The 11,537-nt window shown below is 39.0% G+C and overlaps 1 long non-coding RNA gene across 1 annotated transcript; it reads left to right on the forward strand.

The window, feature by feature from the left end:
• Positions 1-1,610: 1,610 nt before the first annotated feature.
• Positions 1,611-8,168, forward strand: LOC143413741 (uncharacterized). The gene is made up of 3 exons (XR_013094357.1): positions 1,611-1,866; positions 4,311-4,520; positions 4,973-8,168. It is a non-coding gene; the product is annotated as an uncharacterized LOC143413741 (long non-coding RNA).
• Positions 8,169-11,537: the final 3,369 nt, after the last annotated feature.

Genomic DNA, 11,537 nt, shown 5'->3' on the forward strand with positions numbered 1-11,537 from the left:
GTAATACTGTGTGGAAATCCGGGGAAATACATACAAAACTTCACTTCAACCGTTATGTAAAATTCAGAAAAAAGCTACCAGGATGATTACTAAAGCAGGATTTAGAGACCACACTAACATTATGTTCTTGAAATTAAAAATTCTGAAGTTTATGGATCTTTTAAAATATAAAACTGCAAAAACTATGTACAAAGCCAGATAGAATATGTTACCAGGATATGTGCAGAGGATGTTTTTTGACGGAGAAAGGGACTATGAATTGAGGGGAAAATGAAATCTGAAGACTCTTACAGCACGGACAAAGGTTAAAATATTTTGTATTACCATTTGTGTGGTAAAACTGTTGAACAGTTTTCCTGTGGATCTACAACAATGTCCAAGCATTAGTCAGTTCATAAAGATGTTTCGAAAACTGCTTTTGGAAGAATATGAAACTGATAAGTTGATGACCCATTGTATATATAACTATGCTAAATTGTATCAAAATCATATCTATCACGGTAGCTAGGTTTATACATTTACTTCATTCCTTGTTTATTGTTTGGGGAAAGTAATGATAGGAATTAGGGGTAACAATGAATAGTAGGATTCAATAGAATGTTAAGTATGGTTTAGATATTAATAAGTATGTATTTACAGTGGCTTGTAAAAGTATTTTCCAGATTTTGTCACATTACAGCCACAAATATGAATCAATTTTATTGAAATTCCACGTGAAAGACCAATGAAAATCAAACCTTTTTCAGAGTTATCAAACATTATTTCAGTTATCAGTTATTTATTTGTAAAAAATGTTTGGAATCGTGTATGATTTTCATTCCACTTCTCACATGTACACCACTTTGTATTGGTCTTTCACGTGGAATTCCAATAAAACTGATTCATGTTTGTGGCTGTAATGTGACAAAATGTGGAAAAGTTCAAGGGGGCCGAATACTTTTGCAAGCCACTGTGAGCGACTATTTTGCACAGAGGCAGTGGCTTACGACACCAACTGTCGGCCATCTATAATCCAGTTTTGAGATCCCTTCCCAGACGCCTTAACGCCCACTCACACCCTGGGCAATCTGACCTCAAAAAATCATATGATAGGGTGGGGCCAGGTAAATCTGGATCTCTCCACCATTTGACTCTAGAACTGAATAAGCTTCTCAGGGGAGAGGTGAAACGTCTTCAAGCAACTTAAGAACAACTTAAGAAGTCCAGACGCTTTTCTTTCCAAGCTTCTTAGACCATAAAAACGCAACTTTCAATTTTAGACAGTGGACTTCTTTTGCCTGAGTACAAAATATTATCTCAGTACAGCAGTGGCTTGTGGATTTTTAATTGTGGGATGTTTGGTTTGTCAAACGAAATGAATTTTCACTACACAGCTGTTATTATCAGAAGGGAAGAGAAAGGTGACCACAATTAAAACAACAGCCTCATCCTAATTGTCCATGATCATAAATTTCTCTGTGCTCTAAATGTCTGTAATATATTTATATTAATGTATTTGTATATTTTTATTTCATTCCACTTCATGGACCGTACCAGATAAATTAGGAGACCTGGTGAGGGCAGTATTACGCCTTTGATATCTCCAGTCTACCGTAAGTTCAGTAGAAGAAGAATAGCAGCAATGGCGCCACTGAGAGATCCCGTCGCGATCCCGAGTTAAGTTTGAAGACGTTGGTTTGGCGGTATCGGTTGTCGTTGCAATAATGTCTTCAGTTCAGCATCTGAGAGAGTTTATCAAGAAGAGATTAACTTCAGCTGCAGAAGAAATCTTCTCAGAGTTTGAAAAAACGATCGTCCGGTATGAGGAGGAGATCCGTCAGCTAAGACTGCTTGATATCAGACCCGGGATAAAGTCACACAATACAGGTGTGTAAATTTGTGGAGGTGTGGGAGTTGCGGGATCATCGTGTGATTCATGTGGGCATGATCTAAACTATTGATCTAAACTAGTAATACACCACAGTAAAGTTTATGCAGTTATATCTGTGCAATGTTGAGAAGGTTACTTTTAAAATGTTTTCCACTAAAGATTACATCGGCCAAATGTAGTTTATAACGTATCCTGTTAAGTTACTCAATGTGAATAACGTATTCTAAATACTTTGGTCCGGATTATTTGGTCTATTTGCATGCTTTTTACAACTACATGAATGTACTATTGCCATGTGAATTATTGCGATAACTAAAGGCTACTAGCCACCGAGCTAACATTGTTAGCTGGCTTTAGCTAAAGTTATAGACTAAAGACTGTTAGACTTGATTCATAGCATTAACATCCTGCTAGCTACAAACAATCATGTGCAGCAATCCCAAGTAAATTTTAAAATCCTGATGTAAAATGAGTAACAGTAGGGTGGACATTAGGTAAGGCTGCAGTTTTTGCAGCGATTTCGTATAGAAAACAATTTCTGTATCAGTAATAGATTTTCTTTCTGTTTGCTTTTAGAACTGCACATGATTATTTGCAGCTAGCAGGTTGTAATGCAGCCTTCAGTAATAGTAGTGAGTCACACAGCAATAGTACATCAAAGATTCCGAAGTGGGACATAACCTAGATAGCTACAACAACTAAAACAAGGTAGTTGTAGTAGGCTAATGTTAGGGCTGTGCAATATGACGAAATATGGGATGATTGATATATATATATACACACACACACACACACACACACACACACACACACACACACACAAAACAAAAATATAAACGCAACACCTTTGTTACTGCTCCCATTCCCCATGGGATGGACGTAGAGACCTAAAATTCATTCCAGATACACAATATAACCATCCCTCCCAAACAGTGGTCACAAATCAGTCCAAATGTGTGGTAGTGGGCACATCTGCTATATTGAGATAATCCATCCCACCTCACAGGTGTGCCACATCAGGATGCCCCCAATAGCGCAAAAAAACTGCACATTCCAGGGTGGCCTTTTGTTGTGGGCAGTCTGAGGTACACCTGTGCACTACTCATGATGTCAGATCAGCATCCTGATGTGGCACACCTGTGAGGTGGGATGGATTATCTCAATATAGCAGATGTGCCCACTACCACACATTTGGACTGATTTGTGACCACTGTTTGGGAGGGATGGTTATATTGTGTATCTGGAATGAATTTTAGGTCTCTACGTCCATCCCATGGGGAATGGGAGCAGTAACAAAGGTGTTGCGTTTATATTTTTGTTGAGTGTATATAATAACCACAATTGGATTGTTAAAAATCCTGCAACTTCAGTGGTGTCAAACTGGCTTAGCTTTCGTCACTCAGATACACAACAAAGCACTATTTTTAGTAGAGCATGCTAGCGGGCCGTCGTTATTTTGTTATTATTGTTTTTTGGAAAATACGGCACACTTAAAATCAATCCTTTGATTTTTCTGAAAATCAACAGTGCCCCTTATAATCCCGTGTGTCTTATGTGTGAATTCTGGTTGTGTTTACTGACCTCGAAACAATTTTATGTGGTACACGGCGCTCGAAAATCTGTCAAATGTTTTAGTACGACTTTGCTGAGCTACGAAGCCGCACCGTTTGATGGATTGTCGGAGCATTACGGCTATCGTAGGCAGGAGCCTCGCGGAGTGATACGTACTGTGCTTCAACATAATATTACCATATTGTGTGTGCATAACCTCTTTTTGCGTTTTGTGGATATTATACATGGTTATGATGAGGATATGTCGGCCAATTTCCACCGGAAATAACTTTTGGTTAAACTGTCAACAAGGAATTTGCATTTGCACGGTTACATTTTTATATAAGTTTAATGCACATAAAACACAGCTGATTGTTTAAGTGAAAATACATTGATGGATTTTTTGGGGGTTTTTTTGCACTAATAAAGTTGTGGAGTTAATAAAGTATTTTGTCTAGTGTCAATTATATTGTCAGTTACATCGTTATCGTAAATTTTCAAATGTATATTGTGAGAAGTATTTTTGTTCATATCGCCCTGCTCTATAGCATATCTTACTTGCCGTTGTAAAATACTTTAAGCTTTCATGTCATCATCATATGCAGATCATGCTGCTGTTCATTTGTTTGTTTGTTTGTTTATTCACATTGTGTGATGATCACTGGCAGTCAAATCTAGAAATGAGACCCCAGACAGTTGTAAGGTTATCAGCATCACCCAATGAACAAATGACTATGACTGAATGTTTCTGTGGCAACATCTGCAAGAATGCAAGAGCCCTTGAAACCATAAGCTAAATTCTCAATAGGTGACCCCTTTTAATCCTTCTTGATCTTTCTTATTATCACATTAGTCACGATTTTCTTGTGTCTTTTTGTTGAACACGAAGGTCTGGATGATCAGCAGATCTGTTACCAGGAGAGGAGTCTCAACCAGGAGGACCCAGAGCCTCCACAGATTAAAGAGGAACAGGAGGAAATGTGTAGCAGTGAGGAAGGAGAGCAGCTTGAACTGAAGCAGGAGGATGAAGGGATTCATGTCTGGACCGGAGAACAGCTGGATTTGTTGTGGAAACCTGGACTAAAGCTGACCAGAATAGGTATGTAAAAGTGTAATATACAGATTTCATAATATGGAAATGAATATGACTCATAACAAAATGTCACAAAGACACATGGCGTGCATTACCGCCTGGGATACTGCCTCACTGAAGACATGTTTTCTGTTAGCACAGTAAAATAAAAACTGGGTTTCAAATCTTCTGTTGTTTAATAAAAAAATAAAATTTCCACCAGATTTAAGTCATGTTATCCCAGAATTGTACGCAGTATGTAGAAAAATGTTGAGACAATGAAAACTGTGGATTATTGGCCACAAGGACCAAGTTGGAGCAGCGAGCTGTACGCCTCATAAATGATGACTTTCTGCATGTAAACAGAATTCTTTGCTGTTCACCGCATGAGAGATAATATTTAAAACATTTGTGCACCTTAAATATCGCTCACATATCTGAGAGACCTGCTCACAGTGTAACATCAAGACCTCCCACAGCAACATGATTGTAAGGAAAACTGTAGCCAGGAGAGGAACTCCAGTCTGGACCAGCAGAACACAGATCCTCCACAGACTAAAGAGGAACAGGAAGAAATCTCCACCAATCAGGAAGAAGAGCAGCTTGCACTGAAGCAGGAAACCAATGGCATCATCATCTGGACCGGGCAGGAGCTGGGCATCATGTGGAACCCTGAAGTAAAGTTGCACAGAATACGTATGCAAAACCTTAATAGATTCGGTTTTGTATTAAGAAATCTAACTCATGTTGGATCCTAATCAGACCTCAGATGTATGTTAATGAGACACATGATGAATCTAAGCACCAACTGCAACAAGGAAACTGAATTAATATTCTAAGAGCCAAAATGTCTAGCCCTTCCAATGTCGCTCCTGTCAGGACTGTCCTATGTTGGTCATAATTGTAATAAACTTGAGCCCAAGAGAGAGGAAGACTCCCTACAATGAGTTGAAACATTACCTTGTTATTTATTCCTGCATATACATTTTTTGTCATTCGCATTGTCACTTTGTTTGTCCCTCACGAGCTGCAGCAGCAAGGGACAAACTAGGCAGTATCACATTTAATAACAGGAAATGAATAGACATGTAATCTTTTCTTTTTTTGGCCACATTTTTCAAGTGGCCTTTATTTGACAAGATCATATAAAAAAAAATTAAAAACAAAACAAAACAAAACATTAAATTATGCTTTTTGCTGTGCCACCTCAATGTTTTCAGTAGCCCCCATATGGCCACCCACATGAAAAAATTCTGGAGGCACCCCTGTACATTATGACTGAGTACATCCACTGAACCTTTTGTGAATAACATAATTATCCCCATTAGGGCTCAATTATCAATTTAAAAATGTAATATCGATTTGAAACTAAGCTTTTAACAAACCACACAAGACTATGATAGTTGTCCTTGTGCCATGTGTTTCTGGATCTTTCTTTCTTCTTCTGTCCCTTTGGATTCCAGCACAAGGCCTGTGTAGTGATTTTATTGGTGGGCTTCCTGAGGGTGTGGCCAATCCAACAATAATTTCTTTTCAGGATTGGTATTGCTATTGGTTCCTAGTTTGTTCTTGTCCGCAGTTTTTAATCTTTTCTGGTAAATAGAGCAGAGGACTTGTTGGAGGCAGCTGTTGATGAATGTCTGTAATAGGGATGGACCGATCCAATATTACGTATCGGTATCAGTCTGATACTGACCTAAATTACTGGATCGGATATTGGAGAGAAATAAAAAATGTAATCCGATCCATTAAATATCACAAAAGCACCTCACAAAACTTGCAACATGGCGTAACCCAGCTCATGACCTTAGCACGTCGGAGCAGTATGCGTCACATGATAGAGCAACTGTGGCCCGCAAGACCTGTCAGCGGTCTGGTTGAGCATTTGGAGCCTTGCTGCCAAACTGGCATCTCAGAGAAAGCTATACTAGAGAAGTAAAGCAAGTGTGTAAGTTCAACGCTGAACGTTTAGCTTAAAAACCTATTTATGGAGCGACTGCCTCTTTCTCTCCCTCCCTCTCCTGTTGCTACATCAATCATGAAACTGGTCAATGATCGGCTTTTCTGTCACGGGGCCTGTTTCTTTTGTTTGTTTATCACCCACTCTATGCCAGAAAGAGGAAACCAGCGGATAAACTTCAGCAGCACGTTAAAGTTTGCTAAGCTGTTGTTAGAATTTCTTTAATATTACTTTCTAAACCAGGATCCTTTTCTACGAAGCTGACAGCTGGTAACTGTGCAGGGGCGGGTCTAGTTTTGCCAGGGGGCCAGCTGGGGCACAAAGAAATACTTTTCTTTCTTATTGTCATTTAACATGTCTAGCTTTTAATAAATAATTATGTGAATCTTAATAATCTCGTAATCTTGTTAACGGGGGTGATGCGATGTCACTGGTATGCATGAATTAATTAAACAGTCCAATAACTTCAGCAGTTCTTATCTTGTCCTTTTTTGTGTTTATTCCAACAAGACATTTTAACATTTTAACATAACAGCGCAGTGGTCACAAACTGTTTGCCTTCTTACAATTAACAACCCACCTGACACCGATTAGCTGCTACCTTTACATGAACCAGCCATATGAAAACAGGAAAAGGTGACCTCTAGCGGCCACATAAGGTATAAACCCAAAAATGGCTCCTACAGCCAGAATAGAGAGGATGGTGTAGGTTTAAGTTTATTATATTCATCAGCATTGCTGAACTATGAAATATTTTGGGTGCAGTGTATTTTTTTCAGGGAATGAATTCTCTTTTGGCTCTTGACAAAGGCAGTCGCACTTTTCTGGGATGAGACATGCACATTAAAACAAAAACTCCACAGTCTCCACAGTCCACAGTCACTTGATAACACACAAAATCCAACAGAGTAAAATTTATGAGAATCTCGTACTTTGTCCTACAGATACTTTTTTGTGTTGTTTTGAAATCGCCCCTGATGTATGATTATCTTTTTATTTACATAAATTACATGTCAACCTTGAATGATACAAAAACTGAGCAGAAAGCAAGAAGTGAAGTGTTTGAGTTTAAAGTTTCCACCTCATGGGTTTTAATTTTTTCAGTCAATTTAAGGAATTCCAGGTTTCCTCTGCAGCATGGAATGAAAAAAATAATTTAAATAGATTTTGGACATGGATAAATGTAGTTAAATATTTATGCTCTGCTTTTTGGAATATACAATTCCAAACTTAAATTGATCACACAACAGGAGTGTTCTCAGCAAAACAGCTTCTCCCCCCAACATGGCTTTCATTGGTATATCTGTGCGACATGCTTACCACGTGGAGACCTGCTGGATGGTTAACTTGTAATTTTTCAAATGTATGTTTGTTGTTTGTTTTTTTTTAATCTGTTGCTTCAGATCTTCCACAGTGTGACTGTAAGGATGAGCACACAAATCAGCAGGTCTGTAACCAGGAGAATAACTCCAGTCTACACTAGGAGGATCCTTCACAGATTAACGGTTTTATAATAATAATAATAATAATAATAATAATAATAATAATAATAATAATAGATTGGATTTATATAGCGCTTTACAATACCACTATTCATTCACTCTCACATTCATACACTGGTGGAGGCAAGCTACAGTTGTAGCCACAGCTGCCCTGGGGCAGACTGACGGAAGCGAGGCTGCCATATCGCACCATCGGCCCCTCTGGCCAACACCAGTAGGGTAAAGTGTCTTGCCCAAGGACACAACGACCAGGACAGAGACCCCAGGGATCGAACCGGCGACCTTCCGGTTACATATGCGATTCCCAACCCCCTGAGCCACGGTCGCCCCCAGTTTCCTGTTTCAAAATAAAAGCATGGATTTCAAAAATAAAACCGAAGGACCTTTCAAACAAACGTAAAAATATTTCCCAAATTTAAAGGTCATTTACAACTGGTGCTCCTGGAAATGTGGAAGAAAATCCTTCTTTTCCCACATTTTCCATATTTCATCAAGATGTTTTTCCAATTCTGCCCATTACTTTGTCACTTTTTCTCCTTCCAGCATCTGATTCTTTGCAGAGTCCTTGATGTCATAGTCTGTGTGAGTGTTCAGTGTTTTTCCACTCAGGCCTGGTCCTGCATTGTCCGCCTGGGTGGAGCTTGGAGTCCACACCTGCCTCCAATCAGCAGGAGGTGTATTTAACATCAGTGTCACCAATAGTGATGGTCAAAGAAGCTTTCTGAAGCACTGAAGCTTGTATTGAAAAACGGTTCATTACTCGAAGCTTTTTAACACAGTCCTCTCTGGTGACATCTGGTGGCCAAAGATATGAAGAGCAGCTTGAATCCACAAAATAAAACCAACTGCTTCATTATGATTACCCACTCTACAGAGTGGAATTCTGTCTGATATTGGGCCGCTGTTGTTGCTTTGAACGTGCATTTTTTGGTGGTTAAAAAAATGTGTTTTATTTATTTAATAAATAGTTTTGACCAGTAAACTCTCCTTGTTTAAACATGCACCATGGTGTGGTCTTTCTTTGCTTATGACTTCTTGATGTTGGTACATACAATAATTGAAAAATACCACATTACATATAATTTAAACATATAATAATGTACAACACATTATGGAGTATGCTTCTGCTCTGAGGTCTTGCCTCCATGCACTTAATCGCTAGACGGGTGTATATATAAATAATATTATATTAGGGAAATTTTCCCAGACATATTTTTGACCTGGGGGTAGAATTGATTGTGAAATGGAAAAGGAAAAATGCTTATGAACTTGCAAATTAAAAACATGATGCATTTAAGGTAACCCTTTTCCATTTGTATTTAAGAAGAAAATTTGTTCTAGTGTGTGATGGCTGAACCTGTTCCTTTTCGTGGAGATAATTTCTCCTGCCTTAAGGAAAATCCCTTCACATGCCACAGAGGAGGCTGGAGTGCAGAGAAATTGGTAGAGATGCAGTTATACAGTCTACCTGGGTCCCACAAACTATCAGCTAAAGAGAATAAATAAATTAAATTGCTGCACATTTGGCAGACTAACATTTTCAGAGTAATTTTCTCTCCTCTGTTGCAGTGCCTTTTACCCTGATATCCATTATCACTCACACGGCAGAACCAGAGCTCCTAGACTGATACCACGTAGCCATAATTGTAAATACACAACAAAGTAGTGAAAAGCAATTCTTGCCTCTGCAATGTGTCTTGCATTTGGATCCACGCCCTCTTTCTCATAGGCCACTTGGCCCTAACACTTGAGCTGTCTCATATTGCTAGGCAGCGCTGGGTTGTCTTCTTTGAATGTTGCAGGGATATTAGTAGCCATTGTAATCTCTCTCTCACTCTTCTGGTTCAAATCCTTGGGTTTTCCCCTTTTCTATTTCTTTTATCTGGATGTTAAATTTAATTAACTTACAATTTGTTTATGCATTTCCTTTTAGGTTGTTCTCATTTTAGTGTTAGTTTTTTTGTTTTTATTAGTATTATCAATTGTCTACTTTTTTGAAAATCGTGAATATTAGTTTATTCTTTATCATTGCTCTGATCTTTATTTTAATCAATTGATCCCTTTTTTATTTCTTAATTGTTTATAAATGTATAATTTTTATTTTTATTTTTATTTATTACTTCTAATATAAGTTCCATCTGTTCCGACCAGGGCTGTGGGGTGACCTGCAGTATCAGCCTCCTTCCACCAGATAGAGGCAGATACAATAGCACTTTAGCTCAGTCCTACCACTAGTTGACACTAATTCACTCACATGTTTTCGTAAGTGAATTCAGTAATTCACCTAGCAGCGGCCCCTGTCCGTGAGATCTTAAACACTCACCTCTGGCAGAGCTTCGACAGCATTCAGAGGGAAACTGAGTTTGAATGGACCATCTTCAGGACCTTTATTGCTGAGGCTGCTGCACTGAGCTGTGGACCGTGTCATGGTGGTAAACCCCAAACCAGCTGGTGGACATCAGGCTGAGGAATGATTATGAGATTATGTCATGCTGTCATAAATAGGGATAGGTATCGAAAACCGGTTCTTGTTGAGAACCGATTCCCACTGTTTCAATTCCTTGGCATTGGTTGCCATTTTTGCAAACGATTCCCTTATCGATTCCAGTCGCCCCGAATGACGTCACCACATTGTGGAGCGTCATTTACCTGGCAGGAAACACGGTGCCTAAGCTCAAACGCTCAAAAGTTTGATTATAGTTTACAAGAACGGATGACAACAGGGCAACTTGCAATACTTGCAAAGTAGATACTTCATTTAAGGGAGGAAACACTACGAATATGCAAAAGCATTTGCTCACAAAACACACGATGACCTTAAATGAATGTCGTGTTTTTAATTCCGCTCCGGATTCGTGAATCTCAACCCAGCAGCAGCCGTAACATTTGCACGTCCTCTCCCGTTAATGCGGCAGGTAAATAATCAACTAACAGTGCATATTATGTTACCGCGATCTGCCTTATTACAAAACCATTACTGTGCATTTAGGTGACCATGATGAGAGAGACAGACAGAGTCTGGCTCAGACGCTGGCAGTTCTCACTGCAGTCTACCGTTAGCGTCTCCTTTCAGGCCGGGATAGACGAATGTCACCGAGCAGAGACTAAGTTTGTGGTAAAAGGCTTGCACCCATTTGCCACAGCAGATTCCCCCGATTTTCGGTAAGTGAATGTGTTTAATTGTAGGCAGGGACATTACTGGATATTCTTGTGTAATTGCTACAGAATAATTGATGTTATACTTTGTTATTGCTACAGAAGAATATTTATTTTATTATTTTACATTTACAATTTTTTTTCCTGGGGACCCTGTGACACCCCATTGAAGAGCCTAGTCATAAAATAGATGTTATCTGATATACTGAGACATTTGGAGTGGGTGTAGTAGACACTTAAACAAACTTCTCGTAATTTCCGTCCCAACTACAGCTGGACTGCATGCCATCGGGCATACCGGGCATTTGCTTGGTGTGAGCCAATGGTGATTTTTTGTTTTCATGGGCTGATATTTTGGAGTTTTGTTTGTTTTTTTAAAATAAATAACCGGTATAAACAATTAAAGGTGGTGGACTGGGCAAAGGG

Source organism: Maylandia zebra, linkage group LG18 (genome assembly GCF_041146795.1).
Source record: "Maylandia zebra isolate NMK-2024a linkage group LG18, Mzebra_GT3a, whole genome shotgun sequence".
Taxonomy (NCBI): Eukaryota; Metazoa; Chordata; class Actinopteri; order Cichliformes; family Cichlidae; genus Maylandia; species Maylandia zebra.